Source organism: Carettochelys insculpta, chromosome 14 (genome assembly GCF_033958435.1).
Source record: "Carettochelys insculpta isolate YL-2023 chromosome 14, ASM3395843v1, whole genome shotgun sequence".
NCBI classification, from domain to species: Eukaryota; Metazoa; Chordata; order Testudines; family Carettochelyidae; genus Carettochelys; species Carettochelys insculpta.
In genome coordinates, this window is record NC_134150.1 from 9,570,863 (window position 1) to 9,597,749 (window position 26,887).

The window sequence follows — 26,887 nt, forward strand, 5'->3', positions numbered from 1 at the left end:
AGTTCCTAAAAACCCGGGCGTTGTGGATGCTGCCAGGCCAGTCAATGTATATGTCCAGGAAGTGGCCCCGGCTGTCCACCATGGCTATCACTAGCCTTTCCTGTTCACGACACATCCTCCGCTGTGGTCTGGGATGCAGATGAGGCTGTGGGTCCCGTCCAGAGTCCTGAAGCAGTTGGGGAACCCCATGCTGGCAAACCCTGCAATGTCCCCAGCCAGACAGGTCCACAAGCTGCACAAGCCTGTGGAGCAGCAGAGTGTTCAGCTCATGGACCACCTGCAGGGGAAGGACATGAGCACCCATGAGGGGTGTGCCTGACCCTCCCCCTGGGCTCCCCCCCAGGGTTCCCCCTCCCCCTGGGGTCCCCTTACCTCCATGACAACAGCCCTAGTCGTGGCCTTGCCCACACCAAACTGCTGTCCTATGGATCGGTAGCTGTCTGGAGTGGCCAGCTTCCAGACAGTGAACCCAACCCATTTCTCGACAGCGAGGGCACGCCGCATGTGAGTGTCCTGGTGCCGCAGGGCAAGTGTGAGCCACGGGCAGAGCTCGAGGAAAGTCTGCCAGCTCATCCGGAAATTCCAGAGCCAGTGGTCGTTGTCCCACTCCCCAAGCACCAGCTGCTCCCACCACTCTGGGCTGGTGGGGTACCTCCATAGCCGGCTGTGCGCCTGGCAAGGGGAGGCAGGGAGGGCTACATGGTGGTCTGGGGTGGCTCCTGCATCCCCCAAGGAGGACAGTTCATCTTCCAGGAGGCGCTGGGCGGCCTCCTCCATGGCACCGATCAGGGCGGCCACTGCTCTGGGGGCTTCCGTGTGGGCTTCTGACTGCTGCTGCTAGGGGTCCTTGCTGCGTGCACGGGGTCTGCAAGCAGTGGTCAGCTCTGTGGATCTGTGTTGTGCAGGTTGAGTGGGCCTGGGAGGGGCGCTTGAAGGGAGCCACTTGCTGTTGCCCTGGAAGGGCTAGTATGCCCTGTGACCCTGTCCGCAGGCTTTCCTAGCCCCGCTATTCCAATTGGGGCTGCTTTTGTGTGTAGACACTCTCCTGTGGGGCCCATTTCGATTTAGTGCTTTCCTATGGCACCAGCCCTGGCGGATGTGTGGGCGCTATGCATCAAAATAGCTTATTTCGATTTTGCTACGTCGAAATAAGCTATTTTGATGTAGCGTCCCAGTGTAGATGTAGCTTCTTAATGTTAACTTTTTATACATTATTCTATTCAGGGAGTGTTGCTTGCATCCCAGGAAAATATAAACAAGTAAATTCTGCCAGTAACATCTGTCATGCAACATCATCCTTTTGTTGGTCACTTATACCGGACAGCTTTCATGATTGCTGTTTCATTTAAAATGTAGTAACTGCAATAGCTTGGTTTTAAACAGCACGTTATAGAACAGGGAGTCTCATGACACTATATCATAAAAAATTTATTTATATATGGGATAATAACAGTGGCAGAAGGATAATCAAGGCAACAAATTCTTCTGAAGGCTTAACTCTGAGGAAAAGCTAATAAAAGTACCTGTTCATAATGTAGATACTCCATGAATGTATATGACAAAGCTGGGCAGAATGAAGCATCCCCCAACATTTAAAAATACTATTTGTTAGCTCCATGGAGGCTTGCAAGTGCGCCTATTGCCCCCTTTCTATCCATTGATCTCACTTGTGTGGTGGCGCTTAGGTGGATAGTTCTTCCTGGGCAGGAGAACTATCTCAAAAATGAACAGGTGCTGAGAAGTATCAGAGAGGTAGCCGAGTTAGTCTGTATATTCAAAAACAACAAGAAGTCCTGTAGCACCTTATAGACTAATGGATAGTTTGGAGCATAAGGGTGAACATAAGAACATAAGAATGGCCATACTGGGTCAGACCAAAGGTCCATCCAGCCCAGCATCCCATCTGCCGACGGTGGCCAATGCCAGGTGCCCCAGAGAAGGAGAACAGAAGACAAGGATCAAGTGATTTATCTCCTGCCATCCATCTCCTGCCCTTGTTCTGAAGGCTAGGGCACCATACTTTATCCCTGGCTAATAGTCATTTATGGACCTAACCTGCAAAAATTTATCAAGCTCTTTTTTAAACCCTAATAGAGTCCTGGCCTTCACAGCCTCCTCGGGCAAGGAGTTCCACAGGTTGACTGTGCGCTGTGTGAAGAAAAATTTCCTTTTATTAGTTTTGAACCTACTACCCATCAATTTCATTTGGTGTCCCCTAGTTCTTGTATTATGGGAAAAGGTAAATAATTTTTCTATATTCACTTTCTCCACACCATTCATGATTTTATATACCTCTATCATATCGCCCCTCAATCGCCTCTTTTCCAAACTGAAAAGTCCCAGTCTCTCGAGCCTCTCCCCATATGGGACCCATTCCAAGCCCCTAATCATCTTAGTCGCCCTTTTCTGAACCTTTTCTAATGCCAATATATCTTTTTTGAGGTGAGGAGACCACATCTGCACGCAGTACTCAAGATGTGGGCGTACCATAGTTTTATATAGGGGAAGTATGATATCTTTTGTCTTATTATTGATCCCTTTTTTAATAATTCCTAACATCCTATTTGCCTTACTAACTGCCGCTGCACACTGCGTGGATGTCTTCAGAGAACTATCCACTATAACTCCAAGATCCCTTTCCTGATCTGTCGTAGCTAAATTTGACCCCATCATGTTGTACGTGTAATTTGGGTTATTTTTTCCAACATGCATTACCTTACACTTACCCACATTAAATTTCATTTGCCATTTGCTGCCCAATCACTCAGTTTGCTGAGATCTTTTTGTAGTTCACAATCTGTTTTGGTTTTGACTGTCCTGAACAACTTGGTGTCATCTGCAAACTTTGCCACCTCACTGCTTACCTCATTTTCTAGATCATTGATGAACAAGTTGAACAGGATCGGTCCCAGGACTGACCCCTGGGGAACACCACTAGTTACCCTCCTCCATTGTGAAAATTTACCATTTATTCCCACCCTTTGTTTTCTGTCTTTTAACCAATTCCCGATCCATGAAAGGATCTTTCCTCCTATCCCATGACCACCTAATTTACATAAAAGCCTTTGGTGTGGGACCGTGTCAAAGGCTTTCTGGAAATCTAGGTATATTATGTCCACTGGGTGCCCCTTGTCCGCATGTTTATTAACCCCTTCAAAGAATTCTAATAGATTAGTTAGACACGACTTCCCTCTGCAGAAACCATGCTGACTTTTGCCCAACAATTCATGCTGTTCTACGTGCCTTGCAATTTTATTCTTTACTAGTGTTTCTACTAATTTGCCTGGTACTGATGTTAAACTTATCGGTCTATAATTGCCAGGGTCTCCTCTAGAGCCTTTTTTAAATATTGGCGTTATATTGGCCGTCTTCCAGTCATTTGGTACCAAAGTGGATTTAAAGTGGGGTGGGGTGAAAATTTCTGAGGCAGGCCATGATTTGTGCAAACGACTACCTATTTGAATCCTAAAGTCTGCAGTAGACCTATAATTCTATAATACAGAAACCCACTTGGCATGAGTGGAAAGTTACCCCGCTGGGCCCCCCTCATCTAACTCACAAGACCCAGGGAAGGTTATTCCACCTCAGACAGGGCCTTGGAGTTTGGAGGAAGGTATAGTTGCCCCAGCAACCACACGTGAAGGAGAGGCCCTGCATATGAGAACCGAGACATGGAGTTCTCTCCTCCGCCATCCCAGGCTGGTACTCAAAACAAACATGTTATTGCTCTATGCTCTTACTGTCTCTTTTGCTTTAATCTTCTAGATAAGCACCCCTGGATGTGTCCGTATGAATCTGCCATCTTTACTCTTGTAGATGCATCATCCATCCAATTAGACACGTAGATGTCATTGCATGTCTGCTTTGTTTTAACACCTTGTTAAGGAAAACCACCTGTACTAGAGGTGAGATAAGATGTTCTATATGCTATGGGCAAGGATACTATGTAACCTTTTAGATTATTGGCTTATTGTGCTCATTTCATCTTGCTGCGAGAACCCATCCAGGCTTGGGTAACACCTATGCTATAGTTCCTCCCTGCCCACCAATAACCTACATAATCAATTGTAACCTATTGTCTGAGGGTGCTCATTTAGTTTAACATGCGAAGTGGCACCCCACCAGAGCCTTCAAAGCAAAAAAGCAGTCCAGTAGCACTTTAAAGACTAACAAAATAATTTATTAGGTGAGCTTTCGTGGAACGGACCCACTTCTTCAGACCATAGCCATACCAGAACAGACTCAATATTTAAGGCACAGAGAACCAAAACCAGTAATCAAGGAGGACAAATCAGAACAAAATGATCAAGGTGAGCAAACCAGAGAGTGGAGGGGTGGGGAGGGGGGAGTCAAGAATTAGATTAAGCCACGTATGCAAAAGAGCCCCAAAATGACCTAAAAAAATCCCATCTTGGTTCAAACCATATGTTAATATGTCAAATTTGAATATAAAAGAGTTCAGCACCTTCTTTTTCCAAAGTGTTGTGAAAATTCCTCTTCAGTAAGATGAAATCTGGGTGTTGTTGGTACATGATGGCATATATGTTGTTAGTTGAGGAACATGAGAAAGTGCCTGTTCTCTCCTACAGACAACCTCCCAACCTTATGAAGATTCTTACAGCCAGCCACAACCTATACTGCAGGAACACCAGTCCTGGAACTTTTCGTTGCAACAAAGCCCATTGCCAACTTTCTCCATATATCTATTCTGGAGATACCATCACTGGACCTAACCAGGTTAGTCACAGAATCACGGGCACATTCTCATGTTCTTCAGCTAACATCATATATGCCACCATGTGCCAACAATGCCCAGATGCTTTGTATATTGGACAGACTTCAAACTCTCTTAGACAAAGAATTAATGGACATAAAACAGACATAAAAGCACTCCTGATTCACAAACCTGTCAGTCACCACTTTGATGGAGTGGGCCATTCTGTTAATGACCTGAAAGTCTGTGTCTTACTAAAGAGGAATTTTCACAACCCTTTGGAAAGAGAGGCTGCTGAACTCTCTTTTTTTTTTTATATTCAAATTCAACACATTCTATACCGCAGGAACACCAGTCCTGGAACTTTTCCTTGCAACAAAGCCCGTTGCTAACTTTGACCACACACCTATTCTGGAGAAATTGTCAATGGAGCTAACCAGGTTAGTCACAGAATCATGGGCATATTCTCATGCTCCTCAACTAACATCATATATGCCATTGTGTACCAACAATGCCCAGATTGCTTCATACTGAAGAGGAATTTTCACAACATTTTGGAAAGAGAAGGTGTTGAACTCTCTTTTATATTCAAATTTGACACATTAACATGTGGCTTGAACTGGGATGGGAATTTTTTAGTTCATTATAGGGGCTCTTTTGCATACTTGGCTTAATCTAATTCTTGACCCCCTCCCCTCCACCCCTCTACTCTCTGATTTGCTCACCTTCATAATGTTTTTCTGATTTGTCAACCTTGATTATTATTTTTGGTTCTCTGTGCATTAAACATTGAGTCTGTTCTGGTATGGCTATGGTCTGAAGAAGTGGGTCTGTCCCACGAAAGCTCATCACCTAATAAATTATTTTGTTAGTCTTTAACGTGTTACTGGACTCCTTTTTTGTTTTGATGTTATATAGACTAGCACGGCTTCCTTCCTGTTACTTCCCAACAATGCTGTGTGTAATAGATCCTCCTGCTTGCTGCATATATGAGCTGTGTCTACACGTGCACGCTACTTCGAAGTAGCAGCACTAACTTCGAAATAGCGCCCGTCGCACCTACATGCGTCGGGCACTATTTCGAAGTTAACTTCGACATTAGGTGGCGAGACGTCGAAGTCGCTAACCCCATGAGGGGATAGGAATAGTGCCCTACTTTGACGTTGAACGTCGAATTAGGGACAGTGTAGACGATCCGCATCCCGCAACGTCGAAATTGCCAGGTCCTCCATGGCGGCCATCAGCTGGGGGGTTGAGAGACGCTCTCTCCAGCCCCTCAGCTCACTGGTGGCTGCGTGGAGCGGCCCCTTAAAGGTTCCCTCCCCTTCCCTGCCTCTGCAGGAAGCTGAGGCAACATGCAGGCTGCAGCCTGCACATGCGGGCAGCCTGCTGCACCCTCAGCCACCCACCCAGCGGTGATGGCTAGCCGGCAGCCCCCCCAGCGCCCCCAGGGGACCCCCCCCCAAGGGGAGCCAGGGCAGCCAGCCCAGCCAGAGGGCCAGCCAGGCTGGGAAGCGGCAGCGGGGCCCCTCCTGGACGGAGGCTGAGCTGCGGGACCTGCTGGGGCTCTGGAGCGAGGAGGAGGTGCTCCAGGTAATGGGGAGCAAGAGGCGGAATGCGGATGCGTTCACTCGGCTGGCCGATGGCCTGGCTGCCTGGGGTCACCCTGCCCGCACTCCTGATCATGTGAGGAGTAAGGTGAAGGAGCTGTGGCAGGGTTATGCCCAGGCCCGGGATGCGGCCAGCCGATCTGGGGCTGCCCCCGTCACTTGCCCCTTTTACAGGGAGCTCAGGGACATCCTGGGCTCCCGGCACACCTCCTCCCCTCCGGCCACCCTTGACACCTCGGCTGACGAGCCCGAGCAAGCCCTGCAGCCGGAGTCCGCCCCGGAGGCAAGCCCCGCACCCCGGGGGCCCCCCCTGGAGGCCATCCCCGGGACATCGCGGCAGGAGGAGGAGGAGGAGGGGGAGGGGGGCTCCTCCTCCGCAGAATCCAGCCTGCAGATCCTCCTCCTGCCATCCCGGAGCAGCAGCAGCGCCTCCGACCCCCGGGGATCTCCGGACTGTGGGAGCGGACCCACAGGTAGGTACCCCTCTCTGGTGGACACCCCTGGGCTTGAGGGGCGGGGGTAACAGAGATGTGTCCAGGGCCCCCCACACGCTCACATGGCCATGGTCCCAAGGACACCAGGGCCATGGCCCTCACAGCACTGCAGCCATCAGCCCCTGCCCCCCCCCACCCTGCATGACAGTGCCATGCCCCATCCCCGGGCCAGGGGGGAGCGGAACCTCGAGGGGCCCCCGGGTGGAGGGGGTGGGACACCCCGCAGCAGCAGCATGTGATGGAGTGGGGGGAGTGCCAAAGGGAGACTCAGGCTACATATGAGCCACAAGAGCCGAAGAGCTCCCAGGGCCAAAGGAGGATCCTGGCGCTACAGCTGGCAGGTGACACCTCTGCCCTGAACAAACAGGAGGGAGGAGCCAAGCTGGCTTGGAATTGGGGGGCGAGGGCGGGGGCCACAGGTAGAGGCTAGGGGAAGGGAGAGCTGGTAGGCAGCCAGCCTGAGGAGGGGGAAAGCTGCATCCCAGAGGGGCCCCCCTTGGGGTCTTCTCCCCACGACGGGTTGGAAGGACTGTCTCTTCCGACAGCTGGTGCTGTCACTCCTGGCAGAAAGTGGCCATCTGTGGCCTAAGAAACCTCTCCTGCTCTCAGACCCTGCGGGGTGAAGTGAGAGTTGCTCCCACCAGGGGATGGGGTGCAGGGCAGGGGGACCCCTGAACCCCATCCATCACAGCAGCATCTCCCGGGGACGGGGATGGGGAACCTGCAGCACAGGGCGGGGGGGACAAAGGCCACGGCTCGGGGCCCACACTAACGCCTGTCTCTATTCTTCTTTCCCGTCTCCTCTCCTGTGTCTTGCACCTGCACCTGCACCATCAGAAGGACCGGAAGAGAGCGCCGGCGAGGCCTCAGTTGTCCCGGAGAGCCGTCCGGGACCATCGCTCCAGGGCAGTCCCTCGGCCGAGGAACGACCGGCCCCGTGGAGGGCTAGACGGCGGACCCCACGCCTACTACCACCGACGGCGACGGACCCCCAGCTGCTGGCCATCCTCTGCTGGCAGCTGGAGGTCTCGGAGCAGCACCTGCAGCTGCAGGAGCGGGCACTGGCCTGGCGCCAGGAGGCATGGGGGGCCTATATGCAGACATTTAACTGGCTCGTGGACTACCTGGCCCCCCATGCCGCGCCGGCCGACCCATCGCCTGCCCTGCCCGCTCCTGCAGCTCCACCACCAGCTGCTCCGCCCATCGCCGGCCCGTCCGCCGTCGCCCCACCACCCACCCGTGAGGGCCAGAGCGCCGAGGGACCCCTGGAGCCACCTGAGACTCGCCGGCCCCGATACCTTCCGGTCCAGCCCGCTCCCACCCAGCCGCGGACCAGGCTGCGAGCGTGGCGGGGCTCCTGGCCGGGCACGCCCAGTGCCGGGCTATGGGGCGAGGGGCCCGGGACGTGGCCCCCCTCCTTGTATATAGTTGGACCCTGTTTTTTTGGTCCCCCCTTTTGCCCCATCCCCCCCATGTAAATAGTTCTCCCCTTTCTCCTCCCTGGTTTTCTTTTTATTATTTATGGCACACAGTTGTTTCTTTGGTTTGTTTTATTTGTGTACATATTGCTTTGGTTGAACGTTTGTACCTAGTTTTCTGTTTGTGCTTCACATATTTATTTACACCCCAAAAAAAAGGTTCGGCCAGAAAAAAAAAAATTTACGTTCAGCCACAAGTTCGTGCTGTCATTTGTCCAGGACAAGTGGGGGGGGGGGGGCGGTGGGGTGCTCCAAGGTGTGGGCGTTGGGGCAGGAGTGTGGGGGAGGAAGGGACGAGCAGTAGGGGGCCTGGGCAGAGTTCACCCCGCGGCCTGTTGGTCGAAGTGGGCCCGCAGGGCCTCCCGGACCCGGGTCCCCTCGGGGTCCACCTGCCGACTGGGGGCAGCAGGTGGCTGGACGTGTGCCCTGCCGGCCTCCGCGGCCCAGCCCTGCAGAAAGGTCTCCCCCTTGCTCTCCACGAGGTTGTGCAGGGCGCAGCAGGCACCCACAATCTGGGGGATGTTGTTGGGGCCCGCATCCAGGCCGGTCAGGAGACATCTCCAGCATCCCTTGAGGCGGCCAAATGAGCGCTCCACCACCTGGCGCGCACGGTTCAGGCGCTCGTTGAAACGCTCCTGGCTAGCGGAGAGATGGCCCATGTAGGGGTGCATAAGCCACGGTCGGAGGGGGTAGGCCGCATCTGCGATGACGCAGAAGGGCATGGTGGTGTCCCCCAGAGGGATCTCCCGCTGGGGGATGTAGGTCCCCGCCTCCAGCCGGCGGCACAGGCCCGACTTCCGGAAAACCCGGGCGTCGTGGGTGCTGCCAGGGCAGCCCACATAAATGTCCTGGAAACGTCCCCGGCTGTCCACCAGGGCCTGCAGGATGACAGAATGGTAGCCCTTGCGATTGAGGTATCGTCCGCCACTGTGATGCGGGGCGCGGATGGGGATGTGAGTCCCATCCAGAGCCCCGAAGCAGTTGGGGAAGCCCAGGGTGGCAAAGGCGGCGACGGTGGCATCTGGGTCCCCCAGCCTCACGAGCCTGTGCAGGAGCATGGCGTTGATGGCACGCACAACCTGCAGAGAAAGCACATGGGACAGCCCCAATGAGGGGTGAGCAGGGTGTGCGTGGCCCTGCCCTGCCCTGGCCCCCCTGCCCTGCCCTGCTATGGCCCTGCTCTGGCCCCCCTGCCCTGCTCTGGCCCTGTCCTGGCCCCCCTGCCCTGCTCTGGCCCCCCTGCCCTGCTCTGGCCCTGTCCTGGCCCCCCTGCCCTGCTCTGGCCCCCCTGCCCTGCTCTGGCCCCCCTGCCCTGGCCCCCCTGCTCTGCCCTGCTCTGGCCCTGCCCTGGCCCCCCTGCCCTGCCCTGGCCCCCCTTCCCTGCTCTGGCCCCCCTGCCCTGGCCCCCCTGCCCTGCTCTGGACACTCTGGCCCTGCCCTGGCCCCCCTGCCCTGCTCTGGCCCCCCTGCCCTGGCCCCCCTGTCCTGCTCTGGCCCCCCTGCCCTGCCCTGGCCTCCCCCCGTGGGTTCTCTTACCTCCATGAAGACAGCCCCGACGGTGGCCTTTCCGACACCAAACTGCTGTCCCACGGATCGGTAGCTGTCCGGAGTGGCCAGCTTCCAGACAGCGATGCTGACCCGTTTCTGCACCGTGAGGGCACGCCGCATGGCAGTGTCCTGGTGCCTGAGTGCGGGGGTGAGCCACTGGCACAGCTGCAGGAATGTCTGCCGGCTCATCCTGAAGTTCCTGAGCCAGTGGTCGTCGTCCCACTCCCCAAGCACCAGCCACTCCCACCAGTCGGTGCTGGTGGGGTAGCTCCACAGCCGCCGGCATGTGAGGCGGTGGGTGGAGCGGGGTGCTGCAGGGGTAGGGGTTGAGCCCTGCTGCCCTGAGGGCATCTCCTCCCCTGGGGCAAGGAGGTGCTCAGCTGCCTCCCACATGGCATGGGCCAGGGCAAGCCCTGCTCCTGCCGGGAGGGCTGGGTGGACCTCTAGCTGCTGCTGCTGCTGCTGCTGCTGCTGCTGCTGCTGGGGGTCCATGACTGCGGCGCCCGGGGTCTGTGTGCCTATGGCTCCTCAGACCGCGTGCTGTGCAGGCTGAGTGTATGTGGGAGGGGCCCTTTAAGGGAGCGGCTAGCTGTTGTCCCGGAAGCGCTAGTCCGCCCGTTGACCCTGTCTGCAGCTGTGCCTGGCATCCCTATTTCGATGTGTGCTACTTGGGTGTGTAGACGTTCCCTCGCTGCGCCTATTTCGATGTTGGGCTGAGCAACGTCGAAGTTGAACATCGACGTTGCCGGCCCTGGAGGACGTGTAGACTTTATTCATCGAAATAGCCTATTTCGATGTTGCAACATCGAAATAAGCTACTTCGATGTAGGCTTCACGTGTAGACGTAGCCCATGGTGTCCAGACTTTGTTCCTACAAATGGGGGCTCATGTGGGATCCAAGCTTTTGAGCTGCATGGGAGCTGGAGACTGACATCCAATGAGGGGTATGTTTACTTTAGCACCTCACTAGCCAGGGTAGAAGTCTCTCCCTGCAGACACATCTTCGTTTTGCTTGTCCAAGTTTAAACCAGAATGAACCTGGATGTGTATAAGCCAAGCATAGAGTCAGAAGCAGGAGAAGGGATATCCATGAAAGGAGGGCAAGTACAAGAGGGCTGTACGCTGTTTAAGCTAAGGAATGTGTTACAGAGGGACTGGATAAACCACCAGTGATCAACTGAGGCATGTGTTAAGCCCAGGACTGGCTGAATACGCAAGGCAGCAGACAGTGTGAACTGGAGGTCACACTTTCTCATTGCACGTAATTGCAAGTGCTGATGGAAGACCCCCAACAGTCACATAATGAATAGTACAAGTCCCCATTAAGGCTGGCATTTGTGGGTACTAAGACCGTGGTAAAGCTATATACATAAATGTCTATATAGAAAGGGGTAAACACGCTTCCCCATCTAAACCAGACACTTGATCCGGGAAGCCTAAGCTCACGTGACCCTAAAAGTTCACCCTCCTAATCTGAAAAGAGAAGAGGTACAGAAGATAACCAGCAGGGATCAGGTACCAAGCATAGCCCTAATTAAAGGGCAAACCCAGAGAGTTAGTGGTCCTCAACCTGAAGGAGAAAGCAGGACACCACTCCAATTGAAGACCATTTTGGTGTAACACCCCTTCACCCCCTGGAAAAACAGGTGCTAATATCAGATTTGCCCAATTTGAAGCATGATCATAGAAACACTGAATTCTGGAACAAACTCAATAGCTTAACAGAAATGCATGGGCTACATAGGAAGGACATGCGCATTTTGGCCAGGTGCAAATGCCCCAGGGATGTGTGGGATAATCTGGAGGAAAAATGGAGGTCTAGGTGCTGGACTGAGGACACTGTCCCCAACCCACAGAACGCAATGAACAAATAGAAAACCAAGAAGCAGGTGACATAAACAGGTTTAAAGAGGCACATGCCATAGCTTTGGGAGCCTGGACTACTAACAAGCAGTAACCAAGCAGAAGGGGGAGTCCATTATGTCCTATGCAGAAAAGAAATAGAATGCCTTGCACTCGTATTCTGGTTGAGACAGTATAACAACTAGAGACCGTGAGGTGTTCCTTCAAAACCTAAAGGAAGGGATGTCTGCAGATCATCAAGCCATGCTGGCCCTAGGTATTTCAGTTGGGAACATGTAACAGTTGTAATGAAGTGGGCAACATACTTAGAGAGCAGGAAGAAAAATAAGGTAGTCCCAGTCAATTCCATAGAAGAAGTAGCCACAGTCCACATGAGTGGGACCACTCCTTGCTACAATTATGAGAAGCCGGGACACCTGGCATGGGACTATAAGATTAAAAAGAAACCCAAAACCTATAGCAACTGTAAAAAGACAGGCCACACTAAGGAAGATTGTTTTCACCCCGGAGGAGGCAAGGAAGACACAAGGACAATACTGGTCATAAATTTGATTTCAACAACTTGAAAGTTATAGGACAAACATGATATAGGCAAGGAAGAGCATTTCTAGAGGTGTGGCTTTCTGGAAATTATTCAATTAATCGGCATGTTGCTCTAGATCTGGTGTTTGAACCTATGAATCTAAGGGATAATAGAAAAAGAACACCTAATGAAAACATGGTTAATGATGATTGGTCAGCTGTAAGTGACCAATTAAAATGAACTATTGGTTAGGGTCATGCAAAAAGACTATATAAAGACTGGTCGGGAGGACTTTTATTTAAAAACCTGTTGTGCACTGATGATGTTACCTTGATTGGTAATGAAACTTTTGCAATCAAATTGACAACCTTGGCGAACATTTGAACATCAAATGCAATAGGTAGCAGTGGCCCTGGTGGCTGGAACCACAGGTGACCCAAGGATGTTTCTTAATGTGTGAGTGGGGGGCAGCCATGCAGAATGTTGGTGGGTGCCAGGGCCTCGGTGTTGATAGCCAGTAGAGATCTTCCCCTCACGTGCTGTTCCATGTGGCTTCGGGGTGTCGGGGGAGGAAAATTAAAGGCCATCCTGAGTCAACCAGTAGAATTTGAATATGAAGATATAAACACTGTGAGTCAAATTTGGGTCTGCCCAGAACAAGGAGACACAATTTGCAGTGTGGTTCTCCTTGCGGAGCTTGGGGGAGTGATCAATCCCAGAGCCAGCAGTGTTGAATGAATGTCTGGGAAGGCCACACAAATAGAACAACCCCAAAATATTGCTATGATGACCTGCAGTAAAGTGACAACCCAAAAATGTCAGGGGGAGGCAGGGACATCTAGTAGAAACCCTCTTGTCCCTCCACCCTGGGTCTGGGCAACAGGTAAACAAGATTGCAGGATAGTGAATATGGAGTCTGTGGTCGTGGAAGGATCTACACATAAAGCCCACAGGCAGTACCTGATCAAACCCAAAGCCTTAATGGCAGCTAAAAGTATAATCAGAGGTGTGGAATTCAGAGGAGTGGGCCAGAAACCACCTCTACTACCAACTCCCCAATATGGCCCATCCAAAAATCTGATAGGACATGGAGACTAACCATAGACTACAACCACCTTAACTTGGTAACTCCCAAGGCTCACCCTTTTGTGGCAATGCCAGCCACTATCCTTAATTTGCTGAGCCCTAGTCACTCTCTGGCTGCGTCTACACGTGCACGCTACTTCGAAGTAGCGGCACCAACTTCGACATTAGGCGGCGAGACGTCGAAGTCGCTAACCTCATGAGGAGATAGGAATAGCGCCCTACTTCGACGTTCAACGTCGAAGTAGGGACCGTGTAGACGATACGCGTCCCGCAACGTCAAAATTGCTGGGTCCTCCATGGCGGCCATCAGCTGGGGGGTTGAGAGATGCTCTCTCTCCAGCCCCTGCGGGGCTCTATGGTCACCGTGGGCAGCAGCCCTTAGCCCAGGGCTTCTGGCTGCTTCTGTGGCAGCTGGGGATCTATGCTGCAGGCACAGGGTCTGCAACCAGTTGTCAGTTCTGTGTATCTTGTGTTGTTTAGTGCAACTGTGTCTGGGAGGGGCCCTTTAAGGGAGCGGCTTGCTGTTGAGTCCGCCCTGTGACCCTGTCTGCAGCTGTGCCTGGCATCCCTATTTCGATGTGTGCTACTTTGACGTGTAGACGTTCCCTCGCTGCACCTATTTCGATGTTGGGCTGAGCAACGTCGAAGTTGAACATCGACGTTGCCGGCCCTGGAGGACGTGTAGACTTTATTCATCGAAATAGACTATTTCGATGTCGCAACATCGAAATAAGCTATTTCAATGTTGGCTGCACGTGTAGACGTAGCCTCTATGTACTGTCCTGGATGTGGAAAATGGGTTCTGAAGCATTCCCTTTGAAGAGGAAAGCCAGGACAAATTTGCTTTCACCATCAGGGACCAACAGTACACCTGGACTCGTGAACCCCAGAGCTATCATAGCTCAAAGTACATTTTCCATAAAGCAATGGCAAAAACCATAGATCAAGTCCCGGTGGAAGGACACACAGTAATATTACAGTACGTGGACAACCTGCTAACAGCCAGCTCAAGTGAGAAAGATCACTTAAAAACCCTGAACCAGCTATTCATACAACTCCACGAAGACAGTTTCAAATTAAGTGCCAAAAAAGGCTCAGCTGCAGCAGCCAAGAGTCCTGTATCTAGGACATGAAAAATCACAAGGAAGGAAGGCTCTCACTGTGGACAGGAAGCAAACCATTCATGAGTTAAAAAGGCTGCAGACTGTTAAGGAAGTCAGCAAGGTAGTGGGCCTGTTAAACTATTGTACACTGTACATACCTGAATAGTCAGACATAGTGGAGCCAATCCAAAGCCTCATGAGAGGGGGGAAGCCTGCCAATGAACTAGCACACTGGGGACAGGCCCAGGAGGAAGCATTCAAGAAAGTGAAGCAAGTTCTAGCTTCTGCCCCATGCCTTGGTTTACCAGGTATGAAAAAAAAAAAGGTCCACCTTTATTGCACTCATAGTAAATCCCAGTACTTCACAGTGCTAACCCAACTCCACGGTGTTCGGCAGTGGCCCGTAGCATACACGTCCACCCCCTTTATTGCAGGGGATACTGGAGTGTGTGGCTGCCCTGGATTGTGCAACTTGGGCTGTAAAAGCCTGTGAGCCACACACCCTTATGGGCACTCTGGTACTGCATACCCCATGCACTCTTATTGATCTCAACAGTGGGCGATTAAAACCTGTAACAGACACCAGCTGGAGTCAGTGGGAATCGACCTTGTAGATGCAAAATTCCAATTTCTCTATAGTAAGGGACAAAGGAATCAATGTGGCCAGATATTTAAATAGATGGGGAAGTGCATGAATGCTTAGTGGACAAAGAAGAGGAAGTACTGGGAAGGGTAAAGGAAAAGCCCTTAGAGAACCTGGACTTAATCCTGTACCTAGATGGATCCAGGAAATATGAAAACGGGGTGCCAGTCACTGGTTGGGCGGTGGTACTTAGCAATGGGGCAATAATCTCCTCAGGTCAGCTGGACAGTTCAAAATCCACCCAAGAAGCAGAATTAACCACCTTTACAGAAGCCCTTCAGGCTGGAGCGGGTAAAAGAATTACTGTTTCCTGTGATAGCAGGTATGCTTTCAGGGCAGTCCATGACTATATGGACATGTGGTCACAGAGGGGTTTCATTACTACTACTGTCAACCCCATTAACAACCTTAATGCAATAAAGAAATTAGTAGAGGCTGTCAAATTACCCTCAGAAGTGGCTGTGGTTAAAATAAAAGCACATCACAAAATTACAAGTAGTAGAAGAGGAAATAAACCTGAAAGTCCTATATTCATCTCTAAGACCAGACGAGCAAAACAATTTAGAGGCTCAAGGCCGCAAATATAAAAATCACCTTTGGTATAGCCCAGGCCGCTGGGATAAGTGTTTGACCACTTTTTCCAAATGTCCAACCTAAACCTCCCTTGCTGCAGTTTAAGCCCATTGCCTCTTGTTCTATTGTCAGAGGCCAAGAAGAACAAGTTTTCTCCTTCATCCTTATGACACCCTTGTAGATACCTGAAAAACACTCTCACGTCTCCCCTCAGTCTTTTCTTTTCCAAACTGAACAAACCCAATTCTTTCAGCCTTTCTTCATAGGTCACATTCTCTAGACCTTTAATCATTCTTGTTGCTCTTTTCTGGACCCTCTCTAATTTCTCTACATCTTTCTTGAACTGTGGTGCCCAGAACCGGACACAATACTCCAGCCAAGGCCTAACTAGTGCAGAGTAGAGCGGAAGGATGACTTCTCGTGTCTTGTTCACAACACACCTGTTAATGCATCCTAGAATCATGTTTGCTTTTTTTGCAACAGCATCACACTGTTGACTCATATTTAGCTTGTGGTCCACTATAACCCCCAGGATCCCTTTCTGCTGTACTCATTCCTAGACAGTCTCTCCCCATTCTGTATGTGTGAAACTGATTGTTCCTTCCTCAGCAGAGCACTTTGTATTTGACCTTCTTAAACTTCATCCTGTTTACCTCAGATCATTTCTCCAATTTATCCAGATCATTTTGAATTATGACCCTATCCTCCAAAGAAGTTGAAACCCCTCCCAGCTTGGTATCACCTGCAAACTTAATAAGCGTACTTTCTATGTCAATATCTAAATCATTGATGAGGATTTTGAACAGAACTGGTCCTAAACAGATCCCTGTGGAACTCCACTTGTTATACTTTTCCAGCAGGATTGAGAACCATTAAGAACTACTCTCTGGGTACAGTTATCCACCCAGTTATGCACCCACCTTATAGTAGCCTCATCTAAATTGTATTTGCCTAATTTTTTATAAGAATATCATGTGAGACTGTATCAAATGCTTTACGAAAGTCTAGGTATACCACATCTACCATTTCTCCCCTATCCACAAGGCTCGTTATCCTATTAAGGAAAGCTATCAGATTGGTTTGACATGATTTGTTCTTTACAAATCCATGCTGGCTGTTCCCTATCACCTTACCACCTTCCAAGTGGTTGCAGATGATTTATTTAATTACCTGCCCCATTATCTTTCCTGGCACTGAAGTTAAGCTGATTGGCCTGTAATTTCCTGGGTTTTTGTTATTCCCCTTTTTATAGATGGGCACTATATTTGCCCTTTTCCAGCCTTCTGGAATCTCTCCTGTCTCCCATGATTTTCCAAAGATGATAAAGGCTCAGATACCTCCTCTATCAGCTTCTTGAGTATTATAGGATGCATTTCATCAGGCCCTGGTGACTTCCAGACGTCTAATTTTCCTAAGTGATTTTTAACTTGTTCTTTTTTTATTTCAACTTCTAACCCTACCCCTTTCCCACTAAGCATGCACTATGTTGGTCATTCCTTCATCAGACTTCTCAGTGAAGACTGAAACAAAGAAGTTGTTAAGTATCTCTGCCATTTCCAAGTTCCCTGTTCATGTTTCTCCCCCCTCACTGAGCAATGGCCCTACACTGTTCCTGGTCTTCCTCTTGTTTCTAATATATTTATAAAAAACCTTCTTGTTTCCCTTTATGCCTGTAGCTAGTTTGAGCTCATTTTGTGCCTTAGCCCTTCTAATCTTGCTCCTGCATTCTTGTGCTGTTTGCCTTTATTCATCCTTGGTAATTTGTCCTTGTTTCCATTTTTTATACGATTCCTTTTTTATTTTGAGATCATGCAAGATCTCCTGGTTAAGCCAAAGTGGTCTTTTGCCATATTTTCTATCTTTTCTGCACAGCAGGATGGCTTGCTTTTGGGCCCTTAATAATGTCCCTTTGAAAAATTGCCAACTCTCCTCAGCTCTTTTTCCCCTCAGTTTTGCTTCCCATGGGACCTTACCTACCAGCTGTCTGAGTTTACTAAACTCTGCCCTCCTGAAATCATTTATCTCTATTTTGCTGTTTTCCCTTCTACCCTTCTTTAGAATTGTGAACTCTATGATTTCATGATCACTTTCACCCAAGCTGCCTTCCACTTTCAAGTTTCTCTACCAATTCTTCCCAATTTGTCAAAATCAAATCTAGAACAGCTTTCCCCCGGTAGCTTTTTCAATCTTTTGGAATAAAAAATTGTCTCCAATACAATCCAAGAATTTACTGGATAGTCTGTGTCCCGCTGTATTAGTTTCCCAACGTATATCTGGATAGTTGAAGTCCCCCATCACCACCAAATCCTGGGCTCTGCATGACTTTCTTAGTTGTTTAAAAAAAGCCTCATCCACCTCTTCCACCTGGGTAGGTGGCCTGTAGTAGACTCCTAGCAGGACATCACCCTTGTTTTTTTACCCCTTTTAGTCTAAGCCAGAGACTCGCAACACGTCCATCTCCACCTCAGTCTAAGTGTGTACATTTTTAATATACAAGGCAACACCTCCCCACTTTCTTCCCTGTCTGTCCTTCCTAAGCAGGCTGTACCCTTCAATACCAACATTCCAATCATGTGTATTATCCCACCAAGTTTCTGTGATGCCAATGATGTCATAGTTGTACTTATTTATTAGCACTTCCAGTTCTTCCTGCCTACTACCCATACTTCTTGCATTTGTATAAAGGCATCTAAGATATTGATTTGATCTTGCCTCCCTGTTATGTCCATGACAAAGGACTTGACACATTTCCTTAAAAGGTGTGTGATATGTGCACAAGAGAATGGGGGGGAAAGGAAGAAAGCACCCCTAAACCACCAGTCACATCCAGAGGGTCTGTGGCAAAATTTACAAATTGATTTCAGGGGGCTCCTGCCACAAAGTGGGGGATACAAGTACACAAGTATACAAGTGGCACTGTTAGGGGCACCTTCATGGCCCCACACTATGCCAACATTTTTATGGCTGACCTGGAACAATGCTTCCTCACTTCTTGTCCCCTAGTACCCCTCTGTAGCCAGACAGAATTCCCCTGCTCTACTCCATCTTGCCCCTCTTAGGCTGCCTCAGAGCACAAAGGACAAAAGGAAACAGCACAGTCTTTGATGCCTGGGAGCACAGATGTGCTAATAGCAAGTAGTCTTTGATGCCTCAGAGCACAGATGTGCTGCCTTATCACGACCCCGGACAATAGAAGAACACAGATAAGAGGGCTAACAGGCCAGCCGATGACCACAGGGCCTCAAATTGCCCTTGGCTGGTACTGATAATTGAGAAGCCTACACTTCGTCCCAGGAGAGGAATCTTGCACCCATATGAAAAGAATGTCCTGTCTTAATGATTTAGCTTATTTCTGTCTTACAAGTGTAAATTAAGTTTGCAACTCCCTTGTAAGAACTGGCGTCACAAAGGCGAACCAGTACAACTGGCACCTTTAGATAAGGAGGAGTGTATGTGACCCAAAGAGTATAAAGAAGGGTCCAGGAGCCCACTCTAACTGAGCTCCAATCACCTGAACCTGCTGCTTGGGTAAGGGTATTGCCTCCCGAGGTCCCAGGGGATGCCCTCCTCATACTCTTCTTCCCGAGGGATTGAGTGGATGACGCTGGCTACACCGGAGTCGAAGGACGCAAGGGTGAGAATTATACCTGCAATGTATTTTGTGCACATTTAATAGTAAGAGCTCTGTAGGCTGAGGTGTTTTGTCCTCAAATGTGTAACTTTCATTTGTAATCTAATTGATATACTGCATGTATCATCCTACTAGTAGTTAAGAAGATAGAGCAATAACCTTGTAACCATTAAGATTTCTTATTTCTGTTTTTAATAAATAGTAACCATTTAAGCTTTAGCCTGACTCCTTCCAGTTACCGTAACTTGGCTGAACACAAACAAAGAACCTTAGCCAGTTTGGCTATATTAGCCTGGTCAGTGGTAAGGTGCAGTAAAGCTGACCGCTGAGTTGTGTTGCTTCCACGAGACAGACTCCTGGGGCACCCGTCAGCCACCCTGGCTGCCCGCTGCTAAGGGACAGTCTGTCCTAGCAGTTAAAGACTCGGGTGAAACAAGCTCTCTGCACCAACCTTTGGGGCACCCATCAGCCACTCTGGCTGCCCACTGTGAAGGGACTGTCTGTCCCAGCAGTTAAAGACTCGGGTGGATATCAGCGGCATCCATCAGCCATCTTGGCTGCCCACTGCGAAGGGACTTCCGGTCCTAGCAGTTAAAGACTCAGATGTGATAGGCACACAGACCACTCATTACCTGGCCATCGGCTAACAGAATTGGCGTAGTCGGCAGGATTTGTGTTATCGGCTGAAACGCAGTAACATGAAGTTAGTCATGATAGACATAGAGTTCAGTAAAATAGAGAAGGAATTCACCCGAGAAGGATGGGGTGACCCTAAATGGGACAAGGAAATGTTGGGAAAGAACTGGGGACAGTTTGAGGAATTATGGTTGCAGTTTTGTAAATGGAGGACTGCCTGTAAAATAAAGAAAGGAAAAGGGAAAGGAGCCTTCATTTGGCTATTAAAGGGTGCACTGCAAGCAGCGTGCATGGGTTACTGGGATCTAGAAACAGAGTTGATAAGAGTACAGAGGGAAAGGGATGACCTGCAGCAGCAGTGCCAAAACTTAGACACTCGAGCACAGATGCCAACTAAAGATTTAGAGCACCTGCAGCAGCGACTCATCCCTATGCTACAGAAAGAGGGAATTGAGCGAAGGAAGAAACTACAAAGCAAATCACAGAGCATTAATAAAGTTAAGGTGGAGGCTGCTCTGTGGGTAGATCCAGAAGAATGGGATGGGGATATATGGGACTCCTCTGACGAGGACTACCCTGCACCATCAGAGAAACCTCCTCTCCATGTAAGACCCATGGTCACGTACCGGAGAACTGTGTCCCAAAACTAGGAGGATGAAGGGAACAAGGAGGAAACAGACCAAGCACTAATACCTACCCGTATTATCACTTGGTCATATGAGCCTGGAAAGCTGTTAAAAATACAAGAACAGTTTGCTAAGAAACCTGGGGAAGGAGTGATAGAGTGGCTAGTCAGATTGTGGGAAATGGGAGCTGGCCATACGTATTTATCCCCTGAGAAAGGTGGACAGGTTAACCTTGGAGCATGAGTGTTCCTAAGTCCCCGCAAAAAGGAAAGTTTGATATCCCTGTGGACTCTTGTCTGTAGGTGGGCCCGAGGAATACACCATGCCGATAGAGGTGAGCCCCTAGCATTCCCTGGACAAATGAGGAAGAGCTTAGAAAGGCTCTAATAACTGCCTCAGTAATGGCCAGACTCCATGAGTTACCCTCATTGCCCAAAGAGGAAGAACCAAACCCCTGGAATGAAACTGTCCTTCCCGGAAAGTTAAGACCAGTCCTAAAGGGAACCCCTGGGCCTTATAAAGCAATAGCTCTAACCATGAGAACGCAGGCCCGGGGAGGGAACTCTAATTACTGGCAGATATTTGAGGACACCCTACGAGATCTCCGAGAAATTGGGGAAGATGAAGCACTGCAGGCTAGAGCTAAGGTGCAAAACCTAAAGGGAAATCCTGAGGGTAAACAAGAGGGCTTTAAGCCCAGATGTGAAGTAACCCCAGAGGAAAAGGAGCTGAGAGCCAAATTATGGAAACAAAGTTTAGATCTAGGATACACTAAAGACTTACTGCATGCATTGCCAATAGGAAAATTAAAACTCCTGGCCGCGTCAAGTAAATACCATCCTATACCAAAAACCCACACACCACTATACTTAGCTACACACCTCCAGCTTCCATCCAGGGCACACTACATGACCCAGGCTACGTCTACACGTGCACCCAACTTCGAAATAGCTTATTTCGATGTTGCGACATCGAAATAGTCTATTTCGATGAATAACGTCTACACGTCCTCCAGGGCTGGCAACGTCGATGTTCAACTTCGACGTTGCTCAGCCCAACATCGAAATAGGCACAGCGAGGGAACGTCTACATGGCAAAGTAGCACACATCGAAATAAGGGAGCCAGGCACAGCTGCAGACAGGGTCACGGGGCGGACTCAACAGCAAGCCGCTCCCTTAAAGGGCCCCTCCCAGACACACTTTCATTAAACAGTGCAAGATACACAGAGCCAACAACTAGTTGCAGACCCTGTATATGCAGCACGGACCCCCAGCTGCAGCAGCAGCAGCCAGAAGCCCTGGGCTAAGGGCTGCTGCCCACGGTGACCACAGAGCCCCGCAAGGGCTGGAGAGAGAGTATCTCTCAACCCCCCAGCTGATGGCCGCCATGGAGGACCCCGCTATTTCGATGTTGCGGGACGCGGATCGTCTACACGTCCCTACTTCGATGTTGAACGTCGAAGTAGGGCGCTATTCCCATCCGCTCATGGGGTTAGCGACTTCGACGTCTCGCTGCCTAACGTTGATTTCAACTTCGAAATAGCGCCCAACACGTGTAGACGTGACGGGCGCTATTTCGAAGTTACTGCCGCTACTTCGAAGTAGCGTGCACGTGTAGACGCAGCCCCATTGTATACAGACAGGCACTAAGGCATACCATATTTGCTCCCCTCCATCAGACAGAGACAAACATCCTCAAGACCTTTACCAAGCTTTCCTCAAACTACAATACCCACCTACGAAAGCAAAGAAACAGACTGACAGAGCCAGATGAGTACCCAGAAGCCACCTGCTACAAGACAGGCCTCACAAGGAAAATAAGAGAACACCACTGGCCACCACATACAACCCCCAACTAAAACCTCTCCCACCTATCATCAGTGATCTATAGCCCACCTTGGACAATGATCCTTCACTCTTGCAGACCTTGGGAGGCAGGCCTGTCCTCCCCTATAGACAGCCCGCCAACCTTAAACAAATTCTCACCAGCAACTATAGACCACACCACAGTAACTCTAAACCTGGAACCAATCCCTGCAACAAACCTCGCTGCCACCTCTGCTCACGTATCTGAACCAGCCATATCATCACAGGACCTAACGGCTACGTCTACACGTGCACCCAACTTCGAAATAGCTTATTTCGATGTTGCGACATCGAAATAGGCTATTTCGATGAATAACGTCTACACGTCCTCCAGGGCTGGCAACGTCGATGTTCAACTTCGACGTTGCTCAGCCCAACATCGAAATAGGCACAGCGAGGGAACGTCTACACGGCAAAGTAGCACACATCGAAATAAGGGAGCCAGGCACAGCTGCAGACAGGGTCACGGGGCGGACTCAACAGCAAGTCGCTCCCTTAAAGGGCCCCTCCCAGACACACTTTCATTAAACAGTGCAAGATACACAGAGCCAACAACTAGTTGCAGACCCTGTATATGCAGCACGGACCCCCAGCTGCAGCAGCAGCAGCCAGAAGCCCTGGGCTAAGGGCTGCTGCCCACGGTGACCACAGAGCCCCGCAAGGGCTGGAGAGAGAGTATCTCTCAACCCCCCAGCTGATGGCCGCCATGGAGGACCCCGCTATTTCGATGTTGCGGGACGCGGATCGTCTACACGTCCCTACTTCGATGTTGAACGTCGAAGTAGGGCGCTATTCCCATCCACTCATGGGGTTAGCGACTTCGACGTCTCGCCGCCTAACGTCAATTTCAACTTCGAAATAGCGCCCAACACGTGTAGACGTGACGGGCGCTATTTCGAAGTTACTGCCGCTACTTCGAAGTAGCGTGCACGTGTAGACGCAGCCAACATCAATCATACCATCAGGGGCTCCTTTGCTTGCGTATCTACTAATATTATATATGCCATCATGTGCCAACAATGCCCCAGTGCAGTTTACATTGGCCAAACTGGACAGTCTCTACGTAAAAGAGTAAATGGATATAAATCAGACATCAGGAACAGTAACATACAAAAGCCTGTAGGAGAACACTTCAGTCTCCCTGGACACTCAGTAACGGATTTGAAAGTAGCAGTCCTACAACAAAAATTTTTCAAAAATTAAATGGAGAGAGAAATCTCTGAGCTGCAATCTGTTTGCAAATTTGACTCCACCAACCAGGGATTAAACAGAGACTGGGAGTGGTTGTCCCCTTACAAAAGCAGTTTCTCTGCTCTGGAAGTTCACACCTCCACATTAGAATCTGACAATGGGCCACATCCCCCCTGACTGATCTGACTTGTTTTCTCCTTTCTTGATGTATACTACTGATAATTGGCCATTTTCACCCTCACTGAATAGACCTTGTCAGCTCTGGCTCTCCTTTTTTACTGGAACTCCACTCTTTAAATACTCCTCTGAACATGCCCCCCAACTCCTGCATCTGACAAAGTGGGTCTTTGCTCACAAAAGCTTATGCTCCAAAATGTCTGTTGGTCTAAAAGGTGCCAAAGGACTTCTTATTGTTCTTGAAGTACACCTAGGTGATTATTGACACATTTACCAGATGGGTAGAAGCATCCCCCACCAAAACCTGTACTGCTACAGCACTAGCCCAAATTTTAGCAGAGGAAGGAATACCCAGATGGGGTCTGCCCCATCAATCAGCTCTGATCAGGGAACCCACTTTATGGGGCATGTAATGAAGGAAGTTTGTAAGATGCTAGGAATAAAACAATGGTTCCACATTCCCTACCACCCTGAGAGTTTGGGAATGGTAACGAGAATGAACAGGACCATGAAGGCTGCTTTAACAAAAGTGTGCATGGGCACAGGGGATGGATGGGCACACATGCTCCCTGCTGTGCTCTACAGAATTCGAGGAAGCCCAAACAGGCTGACTCAGCTCATACCCTTTGAACTGAGGACAGGAAGAGCAATGAAAATGCCTGGTGATGCAGTCCTGCCTGCCAATGGATCAGGAGCTTTTTCAGACAGGCTGCAAACAAACATCTAGGTACTGGACAAGGAACTAAAGAGCCTGTACAGCCAAGTGAAGGAAAATCAAGCTCAACTAGATGACACCAGCACCATGGACAAACCCGTCTTTCAGGCTGGGGATTTGGTGATGTGTCACACTTATCCTGAAGCTAAAAGAATCTTAAAGCCAAGGTGGCAAGGTCCCGTGTGGGTCCTACTCACTATTAACACCTGTGCAAAGGTCTGGGGGAAAATGGGAACATTTTGGAGGCATCAAAATCAATTAAAATTGTTTACATTAACAACTGTGAATACTAACAATGTCTCTCCAGTCTCCTCAGATACACCAGAAGGATCAACAGATGGCCATGAAGGTGCTCCTGCTGAGACTCCTGCTAGCCCTGTGGTTCCTGACTGATGGGCCGGGTCTACACTAGCCCAAAACTTCAAAATGGCCATGCAAATGGCCATTTCGAAGTTTACTAGTAAAGCACTGAAATACATATTCAGCGCCTCATTAGCATGCAGGCAGCCGCGGCACTTCGAAATTGATGTGGCTCGCCACCACGCGGCTCGTCCAGATGGGGCTCCTTTTTGAAAGGACCCCGCCTACTTTGAAGTCCCCTTATTCCTATGAGCAGATGGGAATAAGGGGACTTCAAAATAGCTGGGGTCCTTTTGAAAAGGAGCCCTGTCTGAACGAGCCGTGCGGTGGCGAGCCGCGCCAGTTTTGAAGTGCCGCGGCTGCCTGCGTGCTAATGAGGCGCTGAATACGTATTTCAGTGCTTTATTAGTAAACTTTGAAATGGCCATTTGCATGGCCATTTTGAAGTTTGGGGCTAGTGTAGACACAGCCATGGAGTTAGGAGTGTACCATGTGAAAGAGAAGTCTGGAACTGGGTCACTAACCTCACCTTACTGGTATTGCTTCGTTTTAATTGTTATACTAACACAACAGTTAGCTTTTGCAGACCATGAGTACTACCCCTTACAAAGGTTTGGCCAGTGGTAAGAACCAGCCTGTGGCTGGGACACTGACTAGTAGATTATAAAAAGGTCTACATTAAATCATACACTAATGCATACAACAACAGGGAAGTGAATAATATCATCATCTTTATGATGGCCGAGTGCCCAGTCATTTGGTGGTGCCAAGTGCCAGAAGTTATGGGACCCAATGGGAATACATGGGAGGAGTCATGGCTCAGTGTTGGCCCTCCATTTAACAGGAAGGGTATTCTTGAGCCCTGCTGTGGGCCCATAAGAGGAACAGTAACCCAGTCAATGCAACCAGCCTCCAAATCACATACACTGGAAAATAAATGCACACCAACATTGATGGCGAATATAAGGCCCTGGACTACCCCTCATTCAAACATAATTACTTTGCAAACACAGAGTCCTCAGTGCTGGAATTAGTATGGGATATTGTAGGAAAGAAACCAAACACCAATACCAGATTGCATGCCAACTATACCAGCACTGTGACTATAGAAGTAGGGCCTACAAACTCCAGCCAGGTTTTACCCCTTAAGGCCCAAACAGTAGTAACCCCAGAGGCATGGCAATCATTTGTTAAGTAATGGCCCACATTGACATGCCCTGAATTGGAAACTGTCAACCAATTCCTGAAGTATCGAGTAGAACCCCTTGATTGTGTATCATGCCCTGAGCAAAACCCTGTTCCAGAACTGGAACTAGTGATGATAGGACCACTTTTACTGGTCCTCGCCTTGGTGGTATTCCACACCTACAGGGTCAGGGTGCGTATTGCTCAAGAGGATATAGGCCAGCAATGTGCCAACATTACCAGACTAACTAACCATATTGGTGAGTGCCTAGCTTGACAGAAACTGGGTTTAGCAGATACATTGGAAGCTGGTTTGGCGCTGGAATGTCTGTCAGCCACACCTATGTCATAGCACAACAGGCCAAGGAAAGGGACCATATTGAATCAAGGCTGGCAGATACAGTAATATCCAATGCCTGTGGAAGACTAGACACCAGCCAGGCCAACAGACTAATCCTGAGTAGTCTAAAGCCGCATCTACACGTGCCGGCTACTTCGAAGTAGCCGCCCCAACTTCAAAATAGCGCCCGCCATGACTACATATGGTGGGCGCAATTTCGAAGTTGACATCGACGTGAGGTGGCGAGACGTCAAAGTCACTAACCCCATGAGGAGATGGGAATAGCACCCTACTTCGACGTTGAACGTCGAAGTAGGGCACGTGTAGCCGATGCGCATCCTGAAACATTGAAATGGCAGGGTCCGCCATGGCAGCCATCAGCTGAGGGGTTGAGAGACTCTCTCTCCAGCCCCTGAGCTCGATGGTCGCCGCGTGCAGCGGTCCCTTAAAGCTTCCCGCCCCCTGCCTTCCTGTGCAGGAAGCTGAGAGAGCGTGCAGGTGGCAGCACAGCCATGCGGCCAGCCT